A 24,191-nucleotide genomic window follows, 5' to 3' on the forward strand; every position below is an offset into this window, starting at 1 on the left:
CCCAACAATGACTCTTTTGTCTTCTGGTCCAGGATGGCATCCAGGAACTCACTGCATTTAGTCGTCATGTCTCTTTAGTCTCTTCTAAATCTGGGTATAGGGCTTCATCCTTTCCCTGTCTTTCATGTTCTCAACAGATAGTGGAGGGTCAATAGCTGGATAGTTTAACATGGTAGCCACTAGCCACGTGTAGTTATTTAAATTAGAATTCATTAAAATTAAATAAAATTAATAATTTCACTTCTCAGTCACACTAGCCACATTTCAAGTGTTAAATGGCCACACGTGGCTTATGGCTACCCCATTGACAGCACAGCTCAAAGACATTGCCATCACCGCAGTAAGTTCTGTTGGACACTTCTGGTCTTCAGAATGACTTTCAACCTGGCTATCCTTAACGTTTCCTCATGACCAGTCACAAGTCATGCTTCTTTGCAAGAATACCACACAAATGATGCTGTGCTCTTCTCAGTGCGTCACATAAGGGAATATTTTCTTTAATATCTCTGTTTAATTTGACTCTTTATTCCATACTATCATGAGCAACACTTACTAAGTTCTGCTCGATATATGGTAATATGACTTTATAACAAAGCACATAATCCAGTCCTTGATATCAAGAAACTTGTCACCTCGCAAGCTGGATATAGTGTAGTTGCTAAGAGTCCAAGCTTCAGCCACAGAGAGCTCTACATTTGAGTTCCAGCACTGCCATTTTACAAAATAATCTCCCTGTTCATGTGTTGAGCGCATACTCAAGTGCAAGCCATTGCAGGAAGTAAGTTTGTGGAAGGCAGAGACCACGACCCTCTTGGTATCCTTTACAACACCTAAGTTAGTTAGGCTTCGCAATAGCGGTAGATTGACAGAATGGAAGAACCCATACATGCTGCGATGATTCGAAGACAACATAAAATTTTGTCACAAATAAAGTTTAGGAAAGCTGTGTTGTGTCAAACACTCTTGGTAATTTTAAATGAAAGTTGCGTATTAATGGAAAGGATTATATTTAACTCATCCGTCCTGGCTGCAGACCTACTTAGAGCTGAATAACTCTACCCAGACTCACCCATATCTCAGCATGCAGTGAGTCTGGTAAAAAGAACTAGAGGATCAAATATTTATGCCCTCCCAAAGTCCAGGAAAAAGGGAAGGGAAGGATATTATATAGTTACACAAATTAGATTTTCTCATAAGAAATAAATCATGTTATCAATCTATCATAAGTATGTACATGCTATGGGCTAAATCTCCATTTTCGGTTTGCTGTTAAACATAGCCATCTTTCTGGGGCTGTGATTATGTAGAGTCCAGATAGGTTTGTGACTGAAAAGCACAAACTCCATAGTCAGACTAGCTCTGTGAACTTGTCCGAGTTACTCACCTCTCTGCACCTCAGTTTCTCCATTTGTGAAATGTGGACAGCAATAGTTCCTAGATCATAGGGTTGCTTCAAGAATTAAAAGATAATGAACGTAAAGTCCCTTCTCAGCACAGATTCTGGTGCATGGTAAGGGTTTAATACATGCTTACTGTTGTATTTTATGTTTTATTTCTTCCTTGTTTGTCATAACCCTACCTATTTCCTTCTGCTCCAATACTTATACTTACATAAAATCATAGAACTTTAGAACTGAAAATGTTATTACAAGTCACCTTGTGACCCATTCATTTTTTTAAGAAGAATAACCTGAAATTTGGTTTATTAGTACATTTCTTGGTTGAATCTGCTACTCAAGGGCAAAGCCCAGGATAGAACCACTTTCTGCTATGTCATACTGACTGTGAACCAGAACTGTGTTCTTTGGTCTGCATATTTATTAAGTACTACTATAAGCCTAGCATTAGGCTAAGCCCTGGGGATTAAAACCAAAAAATGATGATGTAGGTCCTTCTTGGGAAGCACTCACAAGGGGCAGGGGTGGGGGAAGCAGGCAGGGAACGAAGGTATAAATCCATTAAAATGCAGTAAGATAGCATGGCTAATATACAGGTGTGCAAAGGGAGCTGTGAGACAATTTGACTCCCTTAGAGAGTCTGGGTTTTGACAAATCTTTTTCATAGATGCCAGAAATTCATGAAAAACCACCTGCAATCATCTATTTCAAGTAAAATACCCATCCACACACAGGTAGTCAGTCCCCAGCTAGGATATGACTCATTTCTGCTAATATCACACCCCCTCCTATCAGAGCTGTTGCATTAGTTTACCAGTATGCATCTATGACCTCTTCACTCTCGGCCTAAATATGGTTTTTAATTTGAGAGAGGAGATAGATGAAACAATGACCTGAGAGCATAGATTTGTTAGAGTGAAATATAATTATGCTACTGACTTGTTGTATGACTTGGTAGAAGTCATTTCTCCATGCTGCTTTTATCTACTTATCTCTAACAAAATCTCCTACTCCCCAGGGCTATTGTGGGAAAAATTTTGCCCAAGTGATGCATGATGCATGATGCTTTGTAATTATGAAACATTTTCACTAAAAGTACTAATTTCTTATGTCTGTCTATTCTATTTGATACAATTATGATATTTGCAAATGTGCAAATATACCAGGAAGAAAAGTTATAAAATAGTATTTGAAGGACTTTAGAGTCTCCTTTGTTTCTGAATGAATATGTTTAATCATTCTGCAAATGGGTTAAGAGTTTCTTCATACAAGATTTGGAATGTATATTCAACATGATTGCAGCTTAACTTCTGAGGCAAGAAAAGATGGAAGTCCTCAGGATAATGGACAATACCAATTTTAAAAGCTATCATTCTGAATCCTATGATGAATTGCTGAATTCACCTTATTCATTTATTCATGCTTCCATTCAAGAGCAGTACGCTGAGTTCTTATATGTCAGTTGCCAGGCCAGGCATAAAAGATACGAGGTTGAATAAACATCTGTCTATTGGTTAGTTAATGAGTGAATGAATAAATGAATCTATAAATATCTCTCTCTCCCTGCTCCACAGAGGTCCTCACACTTTAGTAGACAAGACAGAAATATACATAGCTAACTATAATACGATGTGATAAATGCTGTAACAGAATGATGGCCAAAGTGCCAGAGGACATACTAGCTCTGCCTGACAGCTATGTCAGAGAATGCTTTGTACTGGCAATATTTAACTCAAATATTAAAGAATTAGCCAAGTCAGATAGTCCCAAAGCCAATTATGAAAAGTCCATCTTACACTGATTTATTTTAATATTAAAGTTTTTAAAATTTATTTACAGCATTATGGCTACATGGGTCAAGATTCAAAAGCCACAAGGGGTATGTGAGAAAAGTTCCTATCTCACACTTGTCACCCAGCTATCCAGTCATCTATTCCCTTTGCTGAAGGATCTAATGTTATCAGGGTTACTTAGAAAGAAGTTAAATATATATATATTTAAATAAATAATTTATATAAATATATATATACACACTTAACTTTTGCTGTAATAAAAAATCTTGCAACAAATATTTCTATACATATTATATTTTGTAGCAATAATACCAAGAAATAGGATTATAAGGTCAAGAGGTAATTATATGGAATTTTGATAGGTATTGCCAAGTTGCATCACCTTGCGCTTCAACCAGCAAGTGTGACAATGTCTGTTTCTCCACATTAGCAGTAGCTATTTATTCATCATTAGCAGTCTGTTACAAAAACGCTTTTGGTTTTTTCTAATTTATTACATCCCCACTGCTTTTAAACACCTTAATTATCAGACCTTTAATTCCTGTCTCTGATCTGGATCTGTTTTTGGCTCATGCCAGAATCACTCAAACTTTATGGTAAATTTCTATATCTGGAAAAAAAGACAGTCTAAATGTATTTACAATTCACACATATTTGCCCTTTGGAACGTTAGAACCATTTGACCAGAATATTATATTTAAAATGTTGCATCTTGTATTTTGGTATAAATTTGGGAAATTTGCCATCTTTATAAAACTGAATATTTTTATCAAGGTACATGTATATCTTTCCTTTTACTCAAGCCTTCTTTCATTCTATCAATAAAGTTCTTTTGCTTTATCATTCAGATCTTGCACATTTCTTAATTTTATTTTAGTTAAATCCACATTTAGTGTTTTTATCATTATGATTATGTGAATATGGTTCACTGTTGAGGTAAATAATAAATTACTATCACATTTTCATCCTGACATAACTCTTTTTGTTTTTCTGGGGCTATCAATTGCCTCATATATTTTTCTATATGCTAAAATGTCCTCTAAGTCTTCCCACATTCTCCTATGGCTCTGTGAAACTTCTCTCAGTATTCCACATGTTCAAACCTGTCAGGTATACCAGAACTTCCCATTTGTTTTCTCTGGTGATCTGCCTCCCAGTCCTCTGTCTTCCTATTGCAGTCATTGTTGCTCTGCTACAAAATCCTGGGCCTCCCCTTCCCAGTTACCTGGAGATTGCCTTTGGCTCTGTACTATTGTGTCCCCTGTATCTTCCTCATTCTTGGTTTTCTCTCTCACTTTGGTGGAGTACACCCTTTAGTAGCTTCATGAAGAAAGTTTTGTCCTCTCTTCACACTTGATGGCTAGTTTGTCTGGGTAAAGAATTCCAGGATAAATATGTTTCACTCACATTTGCAGTACTTTGGAGTAGGTCCCCATTATCTTCCAGATTCTTGTGTGCGGCTACTGAGAAGTCTGAAGCTGCTCTTTGCTACGTGACCTCTTTTACTGTCTGCAAGTTTTGAGGATCTTGTTTTTCCTCCTAATGTTAAGAATTTCCATGATAGGAATATCTTTTTTTTTTTTTCAGTTACTATGCTGGGGATTCAGTGGGCTTAAGATTCATGTCTTTTGGTTCTGAAAGACATTCTTGCATTACTTCTTTGAGAAATTATTTCTCATCACCTCCTTTTCTCTTTTTCTGGGACTCCTACTAATTAGATTTTGGATCTCCCAGTGTGATAAAATGAATGTGGATTCATTCACCAAATGCTAACTTAGATGAGTTACATTATGCATTATTAAATTTGAAAATACCCCTTTTGTGAGAGGCATACCAAAACAGAGTATCTTATAGTGATAATATGGAATTTGCTAACACCAATAAGTGGTTAAAACTGAAACTGTTGATATGTATATTTTAAGGGTTTTAAATGTATGCATGGGTTATGCACAGTCATTTAATGGGCTATGGAGGCAGGCGGGGCTGCGTAAAATTTAGCTCTACTGCTTACTACCTGCCTAAATTCTCTGAACCTGTTTCCACATCAGCAAAATGGAGATGGTAACGACACTTGTGATATTTAATTGTGCTATTTAAATGTTAAAATGTACTCAAAGAACTTTTCATAATGCCTGCCACATAGTATATAGTCAATAAATAGTATATGTTTTTTCCAATGGAATGGGTTAAGGGGAAGTTGACAATGTTTAGAATACTTGGCCCACTAGAATCTGATTTCATAGAGAGCTGCCATGTGTTTCTATAAACATTCTGATGTTACTTTGTAAGACATGAAAACTATACAAAGTGGGCCATTCATCTGACTTTAGAATAGCATGTCTTATATTCTTGTATCCAGAAAAGCCCTTTTTGTTGCCATACTGATGAATAGCTCAAGAAGTTCTTTATCAAGCTGTGTAGTTTCTCCCCTAGTTAGATACTCATTAACCTATGAAGGAAAATAGGCAACCAAAAAAAGCAAGAAAGATGGACCCAAACAGAAAAAGGTGGTGAGATCAGAGGAGGAAAAACAGATATAGAGGGAACCAAGACCAAAGGCAGGAAATGAGGAGAGACCCGAAAGAACCATTGGGTTGGGATCGTGTTTAGTGAAATGGTTCTGTCAGTGTGATAAGTGGCCTTTCCCTGGAATAATCCCAGAAGCAGTCTCGTGGGCCAATCTTATTAGAGGTAAAAATAAGAAGGCTGTTGGAGATGGAGGCACAAATCCATCAGAAGAGTTTTGACTGCCAAGGCCATTCCACGTGCAGCTAAAACCGAGAGAGATATACATAAGCTACTGATGGCTGCTACCTCCATGGTGTATGGAACAATGGTTTTTCTGGGAAAGCATCTTGCTGATAGAAACAAATGTTAGTTTTTGCATCTGTAGTCCATCCACTTCCTTGAACCTATTGTCTGGTTATCTGGTTAGCCTAGTTTATCATGTTCTCTCTGAGACGAAGATTAAGAGAATGGAGAAACACAAAACATGGAATTACTTCTGGATCCTGATTTAAAGTGGTGTGATGTTGACACTAGCTCACCTGATCATCCGAGAGGCCCTTGTTATGGACTGAATGTTTGTGTCTGCCCTAAAATCATATATTGAAATCCTAACACCTAATGTGATAGTATTAGGAGGTGGGGACTTTGGGAGGTAATTAATTAGGTCATGAGGGTGAAGTCCTCATGAATGGGATAAGTGCCTTTAGAAGAAGAGGTATGAGGGCTTCCCTGCTGGTGCAGTGGTTAAGAATTTGCCTGCCAATGCAGGGGACACGGGTTCGAGCCCTGGTCCGAGAAGATCCCACATGCCATGGAGCATCTAAGCCTGTGCCCACAACTACTGAGCCTGCATTCTAGATCCCATGAGCCACAACTGCTGAGCTCGCATACCACGACTACTGAAGGCTGTGGGCCTAGAGCCCATGCTCTGCAACAAGAGAATCCACCACAATGAGGAGCCCACATACCGCAACGAAGAGCAGCCCCCACTCACCACAACTAGAAGAAAGCCCACATGCAGCAACGAAGACCCAACACAGCCAAAAAAAATAAATAAAATAAAATAAATAAAACATTAAAAAAAATTCTTCAATAAAAAGAAGAAGAAGAGGTACGAGAGAGAGATTTCTCTCTGCCATCTGAAGATACAAGGAGAAGATGGCCATCTATAAACCAGAAAGAGGACCTCACCAAGAGCCTGACTATGCTGGAACCCTGAACTCATACTTCCAGCCTCCAGAACTGTGAGAAGTAAACGTTTGATTAAGCCACCCAGCCTATGGTGTTCTGCTATAGTCTGAATTGACTGAGAAAGACCCTAAAGTACTTAGTTTCTACTGGGTTTAGTGGCAAAAGCAATGAACTGGTGATGACTAGAACCATTTCCTAGTTGTGGTTCTGCTAATTGTCCTTGGGTAAATCTCCTAACTTCTTGAATACTTCACTTCCCATATGTGTAAAATTATTTTATTCATCTAGCTGCTAGTTGGTTCTTAAGTCCTTTGGGTCAAGGACCCTTTGAGAATCTGATAAAAGTCACAGTTCATCTCCTCAGATCATGTGTGTTACAGTATTAAAGATTAGCAAGAAGTAAACACACACTTGAAGACATCCTCTAAAAATTAGATTGGATTTCTCATGTATTTATCCAAAAACACAAAATATTCGGGAAATGAGCTGCTACCCAGAACAGGAGCAACTGCCGTTGACCCCAGTGTAGGTTCTCTTGGGTCTAGCCTTCTAAAAGGGGGCTGGTGACACTATTTATGCAAAACAGGATCTTACCTGATCCAAGAAGGGGAATGCTTGCTGTCCCACTTCGCTTTTATGCTGAGGGCTTGCTTCACCATTGGTGAACTTACACTAACAGCCTGTGAGCTTCCAGTCAATGAAAATTTTACAAAGAACTTGTCTTTAATTCTTGAGTTATGTGTCATCAGCTTGACCACATCCTTACCTAAGTTAGGAGAAATCATAGTCAATGCCCTGATTTCCACCTCCAGCTTTCCGGCATTTCAGAAAACACTCACACTCACACACACACACACACACACACACACACACACACAATTTGGCACATAATTTCAGAGGGTTCACAGATCCTCCACCCCTGCCCCCAATTTATCCCATGGACTCCAGGTTAATCTCTGATCTGGATGATCTTTATGATGTTTCTGACCTCCAAAATATTATCGTTCTGAACAAGACATTTTACTCATCACCAATATTCCTTCAGACTGCGGTGGGAGGATTTGGGGGTGGAATGAGCGACTTTCATTTTGTAGCTTTCAGACCAGCAATATAACATTTTCTTTTTGATCTGTTTATTTTCCTGTTTTAATGGTAAAGTTGACAGAGTTTAGAGCTATCATGAAAAGCTCAAAACAACTTCATCTGTCACTCTTGTTCACATTAGAGATTATTATGTCCCAGAATAATATTTCTAAAATCCAAGGTAAAAGATTTGGGGGAGTCATTCTGTGCTGACTTCAGCTGAGAGTGAAATTAATGTCTGTACTGTGGTTTATATCTCAATTTAATTTAACCTACTACTCTGTCTTGAGAGAAGTATGATATCCTACCTTTCATGTTTCATCTGAAATATCATCTCGGCAAACTCTTAACCAGAAATGGTTTCATATTATCAGTTCATTTAATACTGTTCAACTAAACATCCAGTGGAGCCCTTACTGACCTTTTTAGCCATTCATTCCGAAAATAATTTATGGGAATGGGTAACATTTACTGAGCACTTACTGTGTGCTGGGCACTACGCTAAACACTTTGCAGATATGTTTAATCCTATTTTGATTTCATCTTTTCATGGATCTGGAAGTCATCTTCTGCTTTCCCATGGTTTTGGAGTAGCAGGTCATAGCCGTCTGTGAGGAGGCAGTGCTTTTTATTTCCCTAAAGCCTTGAGGTTACTGCTGCTGCAGCTACTCTTATGGTTAGTGAGAACGTGGAGCTAAGGATGAGGCCAGCAGCAGCTGTCTGGGTGGGAGGAGCATTTGGGCTTCTGAGTGCTACCAGAAGGTGACCACTCTAACCGCCAATAGAGGATCCTGGAAAACCTTGGAAGTGGAGAAGGATCACGGAGTGCCTACTGAGTAGCATGCTTAGTAATGTCTACTTCACTACATTTCATCTTCACTTTACTATGTGAGATGGGTGTTATTACCTCTCTCTGCAGAGACCTGAGAGTCAGACAGGTCCCCTGGCTAATGCACATGGAGCTGGGATTCTAACTTTGAAGGGTAAGCAGGTTACCCTTCAAAGCTAACCCTCCTTCCACTGCCTCACAATGAAAAAGAGAGGAAAAGGGAGAGAAAGGCATAGAAGAGAGGAAATCATGCTTTCCAAAAGCAACATGGATCCCAGAAGTTGAGATTTATGGATGGAACCTGATCTGCTGCTCAAAATTGCTGACTTAGATGCTGTTGGGTTGACAGGAGGCTGGGTTAACTCCCTGATAGGAAACACTAGATGTCAAGTAGCAAACAGACAGATAAACAAACAATACATATGCTCATTTGACTGACAGGAATGCTCCTATTTCGATTGTTTTAGACCGTGAGCTACACTCTCTCACAATATATCCTATCAACCATTTTGAGCAGCTAATCATATTCTTTTTTCAAAATGCATTTGAGTTTGTTTGTTTTTTTCACTTACCTTAAGGGTTTAATCACATATATCCAAGGGATGATAAAACTTAACTAAGCTAGTTTCTGAAAATTCTTTTGCTCTTTGCAAAGGAATCTTGCCAAGGAGGGAGACTCTTGTTATCATAATTTAGGGTCTTTAAATCAGAGCGATGAGAAATCATTTTAATTAAGGAAAATCCCTATGTCTTCCCTAACAGCTGGTTTGCTTGCAAGTAAGAAAGCCTAAAAATGAATCAGAGAAAAAGGATTTGCACAATTTCTAAAATAACTTGATATATTTAGAAGTGTGACTCTGTGTGTACGTGTTCTTGTGCAAATGTAGAAAACCAGAGAGCTTGTGTGAGAGTTTTAACCATGTAGTAATTTTCAGGATCTTCAAATATCACATGAAATACACAGCACAGTTCTATAGTTCTACATGTAATGCTCAATTATGCCTGGCTGTCAGCTCCATATGGCTATAGCAGTGTATGAAAGTATAGATTTCAAGTTTTTAAATTCAGGAAATAGAACTGCTGTATGTGCCAACATGGTAAAGAGGTTATCTTAGGTATATGATAGTGTGAGGTTAAATAGCAGTGAGAAATAGTAATTAGGGAAGTACTATTTGTAGAAAGATATATGCACCCTTTTTTCCTCTCTATAATCTGTGGTGTTCATTTGGTGGTTTGGCCACAGAACAACAGGTGGTACCTAACGTTAAAAGCTGAAAAGCAGTTACTATGGAAACCAGAGGCAAATTTAGATCTCTGCATCCACTCTTTGCTGCATATAGAAAAAAAATGTGGTATAATAGAAATGAAAAAACTGAAGTATGATTCACATCTATGTCTTCTGAGTCTTAAAATATCTACTAAATACTGTGAGATGTTGAGTAAGTTACAACTTCCCAGCCTCAGCTTCCTATAAAATCTGTAAGAATGGTGGAATCAGAGACCATTTCTAAGATCTTTATATTTCTGCATTTTTCCAAATTCCCTTTTCTAAGTATATGTCTAAAATAATAACAAATTTATTTTTTAGAGTATATAAAATTCTACAAATGTATAGATAATGAAAAATAATATTTAAACTACTAAGTGCTTCTTAAATAGAATTTACAAAACATAGAAAAACAAAAGAAAAAAGTTCAAGTAACTCATAGTACCAAGACTCAGAGAAAACAACTGCTAATATTATCTTTGTGTCTTTCCAGTCTTCTTTTTATAGAATGATTTAATGTGCTTGAGATCATTTTGTATGCATGTATACTGTAAGTATATGCTATGTCTTTTTTATTTAATATAAACCAATACATTAAAAATGCTTAATGGGCATTGTTTTAATGACAGCATAATATATGGCTAGATGGACAGATCTTAAGGTATTCAACATTTTTTGGTTTTTTGGACAATTAAGATGTTTCCAGTTTTTTTATTATAAATAATGCTATAATGATTGAATTTGTGCATAAATTATATCCACATTTCAGATATATGCCTATAAATAAAATAACTGGGTAAAGAGTACAATATCTAGATTACTATATATTACTTTTGAGATTTTATATACATATATATATGTGTGTATTTATATATTTAGAAAGCAAGAGACTTTTTCAAGTTACAAGTAACAGAAAATCAATTAAAACCAAAAATCAATTAAAACCGACTTTAAAAGAGGGTTCAAACATTGTTACTACTAATAATAGTTAACATTTATTGAGCACTTCCTATATATCAGGCACTGTTTAAGTACTTAATATTACACATTTATTTAACTCTCACAGCATTCAGTAGGGAAGTAACATTGTGATTCCTGTTTTCCTACTTTCCTATCTCTTGCCTCTGCTCCCCTCCATATGGCTGCATCTCCAGGCAGGTTTACTCTCTCTCTCTAGCTGCTCCAGATAGATTCGCATCCTCTCAGACCCAAGTCCATAGGATGAATCGTGCCTCTTTTCTGGTTGCTCAGGCAAAAATTCCAGAATTGACTCTGGACCCAGACTCCTGGTTTGACCTTGGCCCCATTCTCATCCTTAATCCCGTCACCAGGGGAATGTGAGGCCCTGATTGGCCACACCTAAGCTAAACCCCGACCCAGCCCTGGAGCTGGGAAGAGAATCACCTACACTGCAGTGCATGCCTGAAAGTGGGGATGGAATCACTCCCCAAACACAAACCAGGTACTGTTGTCAAAAGCAGAGTGAATGGAAAGCAGAGAGTTAATTCCACTACAGCAGCAAATTCTACTACAATGAGGACTCAGAAATTTGGGGTGCGTTTTGAGAAGGGAAGAGTGGCAACAAATTTGCTGGAAGAAAAATATCTTTCTGGTTCCAGCTTCTAAGGAGTAGTGATTATTCATTTTCACATTTACAGTACAGAGTACTGGTTTTAGTCTAAAAGAATTGTTCAGATGCTAGACACACCTAAGATAAATGTACTCATTTACCTTCAAAATTAAAATATATATGTAAAAAAAGAAATTTAAAGAAACCCTAGTAGATTCACTTTTTCCAACTTAATGCCATTATTTTCTTCAACCTCTGTGGTATGGTCAAGAAATTATCTAGAAAAATCTCATTTTTCCCAACTATAAGACAAAATATAAGGTTTCTTTGCTGCTTTGCCAGTGCTTGGGGGTATAATAGAGACTGTAGTTATTCTTCAATTAGAATAATCATCCACAACTTGATGGCTGCAGTACCAAATTGCATTTACCAAGTGTGTCTGTTTATTAATCTTGCTGTTGTATTTGCTGTGTAATGGAGGTAGTGTAGGATAGGCGAGAAAAGATGTCTGAGCTGTACATCGATTGCCATGGAAACATCAGCTGGCCAATCAATGGAGAGTACTCAGAACATATGCCTCTTCTACTAGACAGTCTTGATAAACTGATGTTCTGATATTGAATCCTTTTGGCTCTCATGCCATTTGCAGTGATAGTTTTCTTTTGACATCTAAATATATGACACACACCTGTTATAAGAAAATTCAGATGTGTACATTTTTAGTCTTAAAAAATTTAAGCTCTATGTACATGTACCCACATAGGCAGTTATTTCTCCCTCCAAAATGTTCCCCAAATTTCTCATACATTCTCCTTTCCCAGTCATTTAATCCAACATTTCCTCACACCATCTGCTTGTCTCCATCCTCCCCACCTTTATATCCCAAAACACCTTAGTCTAGTTGGCATAGAGCAATTTTCACAATATCAAGAAATATGTAAACATGAGACTGTTTAAAACTCTTCAATTTTAGATGTAATAAGAAGACCAAGTGAAAAATATACTCAGAAGTACTATCAAAGGGTCAACCACCAAAAACATGAAAAAGCCAATTTCATATTTCTCTACAGAATTCAGAAAATAAAAAATAGATCTGTTTCTCAGGAAAGCTTGAGAAAAATGAATGAAGGAAAAGTTAGAGTCTTTGGGGGCATAGTCTAATTTATAAAAATGAGTAAATTATATTTTGTAGTAATCTGCCAGTTCTGAGACTAGTCCCACTGACTAGGGAGAAGACAGACAAAAAGCAAGTAAAGAAACAAATGAATACAAATAACCGCAGCATTATGACAATTTTCGTGAAAGAAACAAGCAAGGAGCAGAGAATAAGAATATGGGAGACCTACTATGAGATAGGATAGTCAGGGTGAGCTCTGAGGAAGTGACATTTGGCAGAAACAGAATGATGAAAAGGAGCAAGCCTTCTGAGAGTCTTCAGAGGAAGACCATTCCAGGCAAAGGGAAGAGCATGAGCTAAGGTGGGAAAATCTTGCTGACCTTTGTCACTGGATGAAAATGAACACAGGAGAGAGTGGTGTGAGATTAGTTTGGAGAGAAACACAATAGCTAGAAGATGCAAGATCTTGAAGTTCTAAAAATGAATTTGGATTTTATTCTAGATAGAGTTGGAAAATACTGAATTATTTTAAGCAAAAGATTAATATAATCTGACTCATTTTTTAACCATTACTCTTGCTACTAAGAAGAAAGTGAAATTACAGGTGTAGAGGCAAGAAGAAAGCTCTCACTGAAAAGCCCACAATGAAAAGTTTCCCACCTGGTAGTCATTGCCTGAAACTCCTTTAATGGGAAACACAACTTTTCCCCAAAAATAGCATTAAAATCATTGCAAAAAATTAAAACACCCAAGGAAGGAGGAAAAATAACCTACTAAATTCCTGGCAACATGTTAGGTACACTCATATTTTCCATGTATTGTTTTAATGTAAAATGCAATGTGAATACGCTTGACCCTTGAACAGCCAGGGGTTGGGGTGCCAACCCTCCACACAGTCAAAAATCTGAGTATAATTTATAGTCAGCCCTCCACATCCACTGTTCCTCCATATCCATGGTTCCACATCCCTGGATTCAACCTACTGCAGATGGTGTAGTACTGTAGTGTTTGTTATTTTTAAAAATCTGCAGGTAAGTGGACCTCTGCAGTTCAAACCTGTGTTGTTAAAGGGTCAACTGTATTTTATTCTAAAGTTTATGTAAAATAAAGTCAGATTCAAAAAGAACTTGAGCACATAGGTATTTCTTGCCCTGAAGGACTGAACATATTTGTGTTTTTAATGACTGCTGTGTATAGTGACTGATATATAATTGATTGATTACTGTACAGTTGACGGAAAGTGAATTTTCTTATTGAGTCCCATTTCCACTGTTTTCTATTTTTTAATGAAAGATTTGTTCTAGAGGTTTATCAGCATGACTAATGAAATAGTGACACAGACTTAGTCACTTGGAATCCAATTATCCTAAAGCCAGTCTAGTTATTAAAGGAAGATATTAGAAATGGTTGACTACTTGGATACTTTTTAAGCAGTTAAAACAACTGGATAACCATAGATATTTCTCCATTTAATTCGAAGTTTTAGTGTTGTGCTAGATTAATAACCTCGGAGTCTTCTTGAAAAAAATATCTGGGGTTGAGATTTTCCTTAACTGAATGCTATTCACAAAGAAAAACACCACACTTCATTCATTCATCCATTCAGTTAGTCATTAAATAAATACTAACAGAGACCTAGAATGTTAGCCCTAGGCAATGAGATTTTGCAATAGTGAACAAGCAACAAAATTTAAGCTCTCATGGAACTTAGTTTCTAGTGGGGAGATAGTAAAACAAATAATAATAAATAGCAAGAGATAATGATAAGTACTAGGGAAAAAATGAAATAAAGCAGGAGAGGGCAATGGGGAAGTCACAGGTTGCAATCTGAGAGGATTCAGGAGTCAGGGAAGACCTAAGAAGGTGGCATGGGAGATAAAAACAAAAGGAGGTGAAGAAGTAAACCATGCTGATATCTAGAGGGAAGACTATTCCAGGCAGAGGAAACAATAGCACAAATGTCCTGAGGTGGAACGTGACTGGAATATTCAAGGATTAGTCCCGTGAAACAATGGGAAGAGAGTAAGAGAAGATCAAAGAGGCACCGAAGGACTTTGTAACCATTCTAAACACTTTCTTTTATTTGGAGTAATATAAGAAGCAATTGGAGGATTATGAGTAGAGTGATATGATCTGACATATTTTCAAATGATTACTTGGCCGTTGTGCTGAGAATAAACCATAGTTGGTACAGAGCTGAAGCAGGGAGGTCAGAGTTAAGAGATTATTGCAGTAATCCAAATGAAAATCAATGGAGTAAAGACCAGAGTGGGAAGTGGTGAGAAATGGTCAGATTCTGAATATATTCCAAAGGTAGAGCCAAGAGGATTTGCTGATGGATTAGTTGTGGAGTGAAAAGGAGTCACAATGACTCCAGGGATTTGAGTCTGAGCAGATAGAAGAATGGTGGTGTCATTTATTCAGGTGGAGAATTCTATGGACACTTAAGCATGGGGAAAATAACTAGAATTTTAGTTTTGGAAATGATAATTTTGAAATGCCTACTAGACATCCCAGTGGAGAGGTTGAGTAGGCAAACAGATACACAAGTCTGGGATTCTGAGGAAAGGTTCAGGCTGGAGATAGAACTTCAGGAATCATCAGTATATAGATGGTATTTAAAGCCAGCAGACTCAGTGGAATTACCAACAGGGGAGTGAATATAGATGGAAAAATGAAGAGGTCCAAGACCTGAACCTGGAGGCTCTCAAAATTTAAGAGTTTGGTGATGTGAGATGAAACCAACAAAGGAAGTAGAGAACATGTGGCTAGTAAGATTGGAAGGAAACCAGGAAAATATGGTGCTCTGAAAACCAAATGAGAAAAGTATTTCAAAGAGGTCAATAACATGGAAGTCACCGACAACCTTGATGAGAGTGACCTCTGTGCAAAAGTGGAAATAAACCTACCTAGAATGAATTTGAAGAGAAGGTAGCCAGAGAGGAAAGTGAGGCCAAGAGACATGTTTTTGTTTTTTTGTTTTTAAGATGGGAGGAATAACGTCCGTTTTATAAGCTGGTAGGAGTAATCTAATAGCAAGAGTAAATTTTATCCTCCAATAGAGAGAGAGAAAAAAATGCCATAGTTAACGTACCAAATGGAAGGTTAACCTTGGGAACATGAATCACAGTAACAAAAACAACAAACAAAAGCAGAGTATACACTCTGTATGGGTGCAGGTTTTAGTAGTTGGTTCAACATGGTGGTAGAATCTCGTGGAAGTTCTCATTACTTCTATTTTTTCAGTGAACTGGTAAGCAGGTCACAAGATGAGATTGAGGTTGGGGGAGAAGGTGATAGAGACTTCAGGAAGAGAAAAGGTATGAAATAACCATCTTGGAGAGTGAGAGAGTGAACAGAGCAGGGAAATAGGGGTAGCTTTACAGACTTAACTTGAGGACAGTGATCAAGCATTTTATGTGTCTTTCTCCCGTCATATTCAGCCTCAGGAGTGCAGATAAGGAGGCAATGGAGAGTCAGAATGAACTGGCAATGCAATTTTGTTAAGTTGCTGTTATGACATAGGAAGAGGGGCAGATGGGTTGAGGATACAAGCAAATGTATGCATTCTAATGCTGAACTATAGAATTTAAGCTGTGTAAGGAGGGAAGTACAGATTCGAGAGACAGTAAAAAACGTGGCATGATCTAGTGATGGCCAAGGCTTGCTATAGTCAGGTTCTAGAGACAGTGGGCTGCAAAGATAAAAGTGATAGTGACAGGGGTCTGAGAGTGAAATGAAAGGGGGTCAATCAGGGAACCAAGATGAGGGAATTAGAAGGATTGTCTAGGTGGATATTAAGAATTATATCAAGAATTATGTGGAGGAATAATGTGGAGGATAATGACAGTATTCCAAGAACTAAACTCTCCAAAAAACTTGTTTTGGAGGTTAAAGTGGGTGGAAGAGAATGAAAGCTGCCATTCTGCTTTTTTTCTCCTGTAAGTCTAAATCTGCCTTGAAATGTTAGAAGCACACTAGCAGGCTTTATTTCTTCTCTTTAACCAGGTCCTTTCTTTTCCCTACCCTCCTTCTCCAGGGGCAAGATGTCCCTCTCTCTGACCCTTAGCTTCCCCACCTCTTGGGTTTTGTGTGCTTGTTTTTTAACCTTCTTTTCTGGCACCACCTCTCCTAACTTTCCAACACTCTGTCTCTTCTCTATACTTCTTCTGCCCATATCTCAAGAGTTACTAATGGGAGAGTGAATTTTAGGAAGATTAGACCAGAAAGAAGGTTAGGGCCAGAGTTAAGGAATATGAAAAGAAAATGGGGTTGACCTATCTAATTTGTATCATCTCCTAAAATCTATTCGACTCAACTATCCACTAAGCTCTTTCAGGCGTGGTCGTGGTGTATTTACATCTTGGACATGGTGTAAAGTTGCATGCCTGAAGCTCAATATCAAAGTATTACCTGAATAGATACAAAATGCTCTATGAAGAGTGCAAATGGGAAGAGTAAATTTGATTGCACATTCTGAAAATGCACCCAGGGCTTCTAAAATGGATACCTTCCTACAGAATGGCAGCAATAATGATGGCATCTACTGCAGTAACAACAAATGAAAAATCAGTTCCTTTCATGACTGAATTGAGCCTTTAGACTTTTGCCTACAGCACAATACTGCTTAATAATCAGTAAAACCTATTATTATCTACCTTACCCATGGTTTGCATAGCACGGAGCTTGCCAATTAGCATTTTTAAATGTTTAAGGTATAGACAGTGACCCTAATTGCAACAGTTTACTTTATAAGAAGACCTTTATAAGATCACCTTTATAAGAGGTGAGCCAATGACAGCTTATAAATATACTTCTCTAAATGCTAGGTATGGTGGGTTATAGAACTTTGCATGTGAAATAAAATATAGAAAAAACAAGATATATGTTTTAAATGTTTAAGGTATAGACAGTGACCCTAATTGCAAAAGTTTACTTTATAAGAAGACCTTTATAAGATCATCTTTATAAGAGGTGATCCAATGACATCTTATACATATACTTCTCTAAATGCTAGGTATGGTGGGTTATAGAACTTTGCATGTGAAATAAATTATAGAAAAAAACAAGATATATTTTTTAAATGTTATCTACCCTATAGCATGATTATAGCTGAAGTTTACTTTCCACTTCTCCTTGATCCCAAGACTTTAACTCAATTTGGTTAATTGACATTCTTTGCTATTAGCATTAAGACAAATTCGGGAATGAATAATGAGCTGATCTCTCACACAGCACTGAAAGTTTTTTTTTCTTAATCCTTTTCCAGTAGCCAGATATCTTCATTCCCATTGGAAATCTTCCTGAAAAATGCCTCCTGACATTAACGTTATTGCCTCTTTGTCATACACAGAAACTTTGTGACAACACTATTAGTTTGATCTTTAAATGGCAGAGTCTCTCGTCAGACTGAATACTGAAGCAGAATTAGGTCTGATCAATAGTTATTTAGTAGATCTGATGATCAGATATTGGTGGTGCTGTTTTAGTAGATGTGTAATACTCATGTTGGTACATACACATTTAGTGCCCCAGGACCTCTTTCCTAAGAGGCTGGAAAGCAAAGGATCTTTAAACACATTTTGGGAAAGCCATGCTGACGTTCAGTGGTAAGTTTCAATTCAAGTGCGGAAGTCCTGTTTGTTTGTTTGTTAATGAGCTTGTCTATGTCCTTGCTTCTGAAAATGTGATATGTAGACTGCCTGGGTATCATCTGGGATCCAGTTAGAGACACCCCACCCACACTAAATGGAACAGGCCCCACCCCAGATCTACTGAAACAGAACGTGCATTTGAACAGGGTCTCCAGGGGATTCATACGCACATTAGAAATTGAGAAGCTTTGATCTATGTGATTTCTTTAGTAGATGTAGAATAACGGAAGAGCAATATAGGGAAATCACACAATAAACATTCATAACATTCTTTCATTTATTCAACATGTAATTTTTGAGTATCTTATATAGGCCATTCCCTGTGCTAGGAGCTAAGGACACAGCTATGAATAATTCAGACTATACCACTGTATGTATGTTTCCAGGTACATAGATACTTTGCTATGGGCCCAGCACTGTACCAGCTAATATAGGACTGCCAGAGAAGTGTAATCCATTTTGCCCAATATTTATAAGCAACTAGTACACGAGTAAGTGCTGTAGGAACTACAAGGGTTTACGAAGGTGTAGGTGCTACCCTCAAGGAGTTTACATATAGTGGCAAGAAGGTTCCCAGCTCTTATAACCCAGTTAAGCCAATAAGATGTATGTACACAAAATAGTTTGGGAATAATACAAATAATACATTGTATTATGTGAATTACAAACGGTATTGCAATTAGAAGAGGGAAAATGTTCTTCAAGTACTATTTAGATTAGGTTTCAGGATGAAACCTGGGATGGCTATTGAAAAATGCAAGGCAGGACTTCCCTGGTGATGCAGTGGTTAAGAATCCGCCTGCCAATGCAGGGGACACAGGTTCAAGCCCTGGTCCGGGAAGATCCCACATGCTGCGGAGCAACTAAGCTTATGTGCCACAACTACTGAGCCTGCACTCTACAGCCCACGTGCCTAGAGCCCGTGCTCCACAACAAGAGAAGCCACCGCAATGAAAAGCCTGAGCACCGCAACGAAGAGTAGCCCCCGCTCGCAGCAACTAGAGAAAACCCGCGTGCAGCAACGAAGACCCAATGCAGCCAAAAATATATTAATTAATTAATTGATTGATTTTTTAATAAAGAAAAATGCAAGGCATATTCATGGTAGTCTTTAGGAAGGAAGCATTTTCAAGAGGATAGTTTAACAAATGAAGGAAGAAAAATAAAGATTTAGAAATTTGGAAGCCATTGAGTTTCTTTATAAGAAAATATGCAGTTAGATACATTAGAAAATAAACTAGAAGAGAGACCTGTGTCCAAATTATAGTTTAAAAGAGCAACCCAATGGAATGTAAAAGGGCCAATAGCCCGTTCCTTTATAGGGGCTTTGAAGATGTCTGATCCACATCTCCAGGTGTAGTAAGGGCCAGTCTATTGGAAAGAGAGAGGTTTAGAGATCAGAAGACCTGGGGTTTCGCTTCTCAATACCTTGCCCAAGTTATCATGTGATAATGAACATCACAGTCCTCACTTCCTTTTCTGGTAAGAGAACAAATGATTTCATTTCTACCACTGTCTCAGCAAGCATATGATTATCCCCAGGCCATGTCCTTCACCCCTCCATGCCATCCCAAGAGAATTTCATACATCCAGCATGACTGCCTCTCATGGCTTGGAAATCGAGATGACACGTCTCTCTGGCATGGTTACTTATAAAGCCTCACAAAGTACCTACAACAACCATGAGTCCTGAATTTTCCAGGATAATTCTGCTTTCAAATATTCTGTCACAAAGTCTCCCTAAGTACATTTTTTGCTCAGTGTAATCAAGTGGGGAATAATTGAACTTTGAAACCAGATGGATGTGTTCAAATCATCAGATAATTTACCAATCCTCTCTGAAAACTTAATTTCCAGGTTGGAAAAATGAAGATAATATTTACTTTATAGAATTATTGTAAAGATTATGGATAATGTATGCAAAGCCTAGCACGGTACTACACAAGGAGTAAGCCCAAATAAAAGGTAGATTATGTAGCCATATATAGTTACATAAAATATATGCTTCATATATATGTATACATGTATATTTTTCCTCTTAACTACTTTATCTATGCTATAATTTTCCATTCGGTTGTGCTCAGTGCCCACTCACTTTCAATGAGTCCTCTGTTCACTTTTCCAAACCCTTTTCTTTACCCCTTTTCATTCTGTACAATCAGATCTGTCATGGAAAGGTCACACATGCCGTGAATGAAGGTAAAGAAGGCTATGTAGCAGTATCTTTCCTCCTCCCCTTACTCATTGCCATCTGTGCCCCCAAGAAAGAAACTAAGTCTAAGCATAACTAAATTAGCTTGATTTTTCTTTCTCTACTTCTCTTTTTTATGGGGCATGAGAATGAAATTATGTTTATAATAGGTGCTCTATAAATTAAATAGGTGAATGACCAAAAAATAACACCATCTTCATTTACTAATTCATAGAGCACAGTTGGTCTCCGACTGTGTGTCAGTCACTGTAATATGCATGAGGTGGCCAAAACAAAAAGTTATGCACCTTTGAAAGCTCACATTCCAGTGGGAGAGTCAGATAAATATAATACAATGTGATAAGATTTAAAAGGGAAATATATAATTAAGCTAATTGTAGCTGCTGTAACAAGAAAAAGTGCATAATTGTTCAAATATGATAAACATTTCTCATTCATATAAAATCTGAAATGGGTGACTGATCAGAGGGTGAATTTGCCTTGAAGAGATGGTTCAGGGGACCTGGCTCCTTCCTTCTCCTAGGCTACACCATCTCCTAGGTCTAGTAGTTACCAGCAGAAAGGAAAGGGGCACACACATCACTCTGCTCACATTCCATTGGCTATAAGGCAGTCAAATGGCCATGCTTAACTGCAAGGGAAACTGGGAAATGTTGCCATGCTCTATGCTGGGGAAGAGGAGGAATCAGATGTGCTCATCAGCTGACCAGACTCTACCACAAGAGGTAAGTCCAGAATGCTGTTGGACCATGAGTTTCCGAAGTTGTGCAAAGCTTTTGAAGTCCTTGCCAGGAGTGGGAATAGAAGTAGGGTAGGGTGGGAAGTATCATAAGGTTACTTTTATTCAAAAAAGATATATTAAATACTTACATCCTGCCAGTCATTATATTATATATTAATCAGAATCAGCTTCTGCCTTTAGGGAATTTGTAGCCTAGGATCTTGAATCAGGAACCTCAGCAGCACTGGGGAAGTTACTGGAGACCCACGCCAAGTGAATCAGGGCTGATTCATATGTACATGAAGGTTTGAAAAGTACTGGTCTAGGACATTTAATAGGTACTCCTCTCAGAGAACATTGTTCTGAGTCCCAGAGATTTGAAAGAGCTTTAAATTCCACTAGGAGGAAAGCCTGTGTAGGAGGCTGGTGGGCATGGGAAGGGCTTCTGGAGAGAAAGAAACTGATTGGAAGCCCAAGGTACATCACTATGGGTGGGCTAATGGGGGTTTCTGGACAGGGCATCAATACCCACCAGCTTCCACACAACCAACTCATCAATGTCCTCACGAAGATCTATGTTACATGTGTCTACACTCTTCTACATGATTACTTATGTGTCCCCAAACATAATATTGTAGCTAACCCTTCACACACTTGAAAGTTATAAGCACTGATGAATTAGAAGTGTTTTCTGTATACTGGCGGGGGGCGGGGGGAACAACCCTTCCACGCAAAGCAGTTACTCAGAAGTCCTGCCCTGAATGTTTTGTATCTGAATATAACATCAGAAACATAAATGCTGAATAAAACCTCATATTTTCTAATGTAGGCATGTGTATAGAATCTCTAACATGCTCTGACACAAATACATTTATAAATGTATTTAAAATCTGACAAATTTGGACTGGAATTCATGCCAGCTCTACTAGGTTAGGACTTGTGACTTCATTTGCCTTGGAAGTGTGTTATATGTTTAACTACTTCACCACTATTCATTTTTTCTTCTAGACCCTCTCTCTTCTTCTCTCTTTTCTTCCCTTGCCTCCTCTTCCTTGCAGGAAAGCACTCTTGCTCTTTTGACATCTGGAACATATTCCTTGGTAAACAGAATGGCTGAAAAACTGAGATCTAAGCAGACAGTATAACCTGGAGTAAGAAGAGATGGCTTAGAATTTATAATCAGAAGCCTATTTCAGCTTCCTTCATAGGACTGTTGAAATTCTTTTCAGGGGTGTCTTGACTGCCTTGAAATTGAATGTCATTAAGGATTTTTTTGCCCTCTCTTGTTTCCTTGGCAACAGGTTGGTGAGGCAGCAGCTGAAATCCACTGTCTCCCTGGAGATACTGGTGTGGGCAATTTGCAAACCACTGGTAATGTCTGTGATGGATACTGAACTTGACAAAATCTTTTCATTCCAGTCCTGCTATATACACATAAAGAGATCAACCTAATAGGAGAATGGTTTTACAGTATAATTTTTCGCATGACTATCAGTGAGGAAAATATTCATCCTGCTTTTTAAAATAGCTTACCTTTGCACATAAAACTTAATACTGAGCTCTTGAAATGTAGAAGTTTCAGATAACTGTATACATCAATTCAGTGTCAGAGTAATATATTACAAGCAATTGTTCTGTGTTAATATAAAGTCTGAGAGAAAGGGGCAAGGGATCAGGGGTCAGGTTCCTCTCCTCTGGATTTATGTCAGGCATATGGTCCTCCTTGGGCAGCCACATCCAACAGGCACTCTCCATCCCTTGTCTGAAACAAATTATGCCTGTGATTTGCAGAGAAAGTGTGGACAGACTGTAAATGGATATCATCTGTCGGTGTTCTCCTCTAGAAGACAAGGGAAAGGGAGCAAGTAGAGGAGAAAGGTCAGCTGGGATGGGAACACAGCTTAAGATGGCCAGAGGGACAGACAGAGATGGCTATTGAAGTTGCAGATGGATAAGGATGTAGGGATATATGTGGACCTACAACCAAAGAGAGAATGACCTAGATGCTGAAGGAGAATGAATGAAGGCTTTATGTAAACATGATAAACAGAGGGAGACCCAGTAAAAAGCCATACGATTAGTGCAACATGTGAGCAGAGAAGATGGATTTAGACAAGAGAAAAATGACAATTGAATTCAATTAAAAAGAAAAGTTTTGAATGGAATTGGTTTACTCTTTAAATAACTGAATCCTACCAACTGCTGAATTTATGTTGGGAATGGATCCAGAGAAAAAGAAAACCAGAAAGAGAAGGTGTTTAACCTGAAGATTAATGCAGAGGAAAAGAATGCTGAGAATATATAGAGAGTGTGGGGACTGGGTGCTCACTGAGAGACAGGTAGGTGAGATGATGTAAAGGAGAAATAGGAAAAGGAAAAGACGAAGTCAGGTGGACAAGAATACTGGTCATGAACTGTCAAAGGAAAGAAAATACCTAATATGGGCAACTAAACTGAAGAAAAATATACACTAAACATATAACAAACATATTTAGTAAACACGTACTAACTAGGTAATAGTTACTATGAAGCATGCTAAGAAGTATTATAAAAATTATAGACTTTTCATTGCATACATGAATATTCTAGGCTTCTGAATATTCTAGGTGATGAGTTCCTTTCGAAGTCTAGAAAACTGTGCAGGTAACTTGCTTTTTGTCCTCCCAGTGCTGGTAGTCCATTCAGAGCGTAAGGAATAAATGTCTTGGGAAAAGGCATGTCGTACAGTAGTGTTTTTAAAGAACATGCTCACTGGCCTGACCTTTTGCTCCCTCCAGTACAGCCAAATGAATCAACACCGTAGTTTTCCTTCATGCTAAGGCAGAGCACATAGTGTAGGAAAATGAAGT

General features: G+C 38.0%; 1 long non-coding RNA gene across 1 annotated transcript in view; it reads left to right on the forward strand.

Annotated features, from left to right (window-relative positions):
* Positions 1-24,191, forward strand: part of LOC115853600 (uncharacterized) — a 393,922-nt gene that overhangs the window by 363,701 nt on the left and 6,030 nt on the right. The gene's annotated exons all lie outside the window — the stretch shown is intronic.

Source organism: Globicephala melas, chromosome 4 (assembly GCF_963455315.2).
Source record: "Globicephala melas chromosome 4, mGloMel1.2, whole genome shotgun sequence".
In the NCBI taxonomy this organism is placed as follows: Eukaryota; Metazoa; Chordata; class Mammalia; order Artiodactyla; family Delphinidae; genus Globicephala; species Globicephala melas.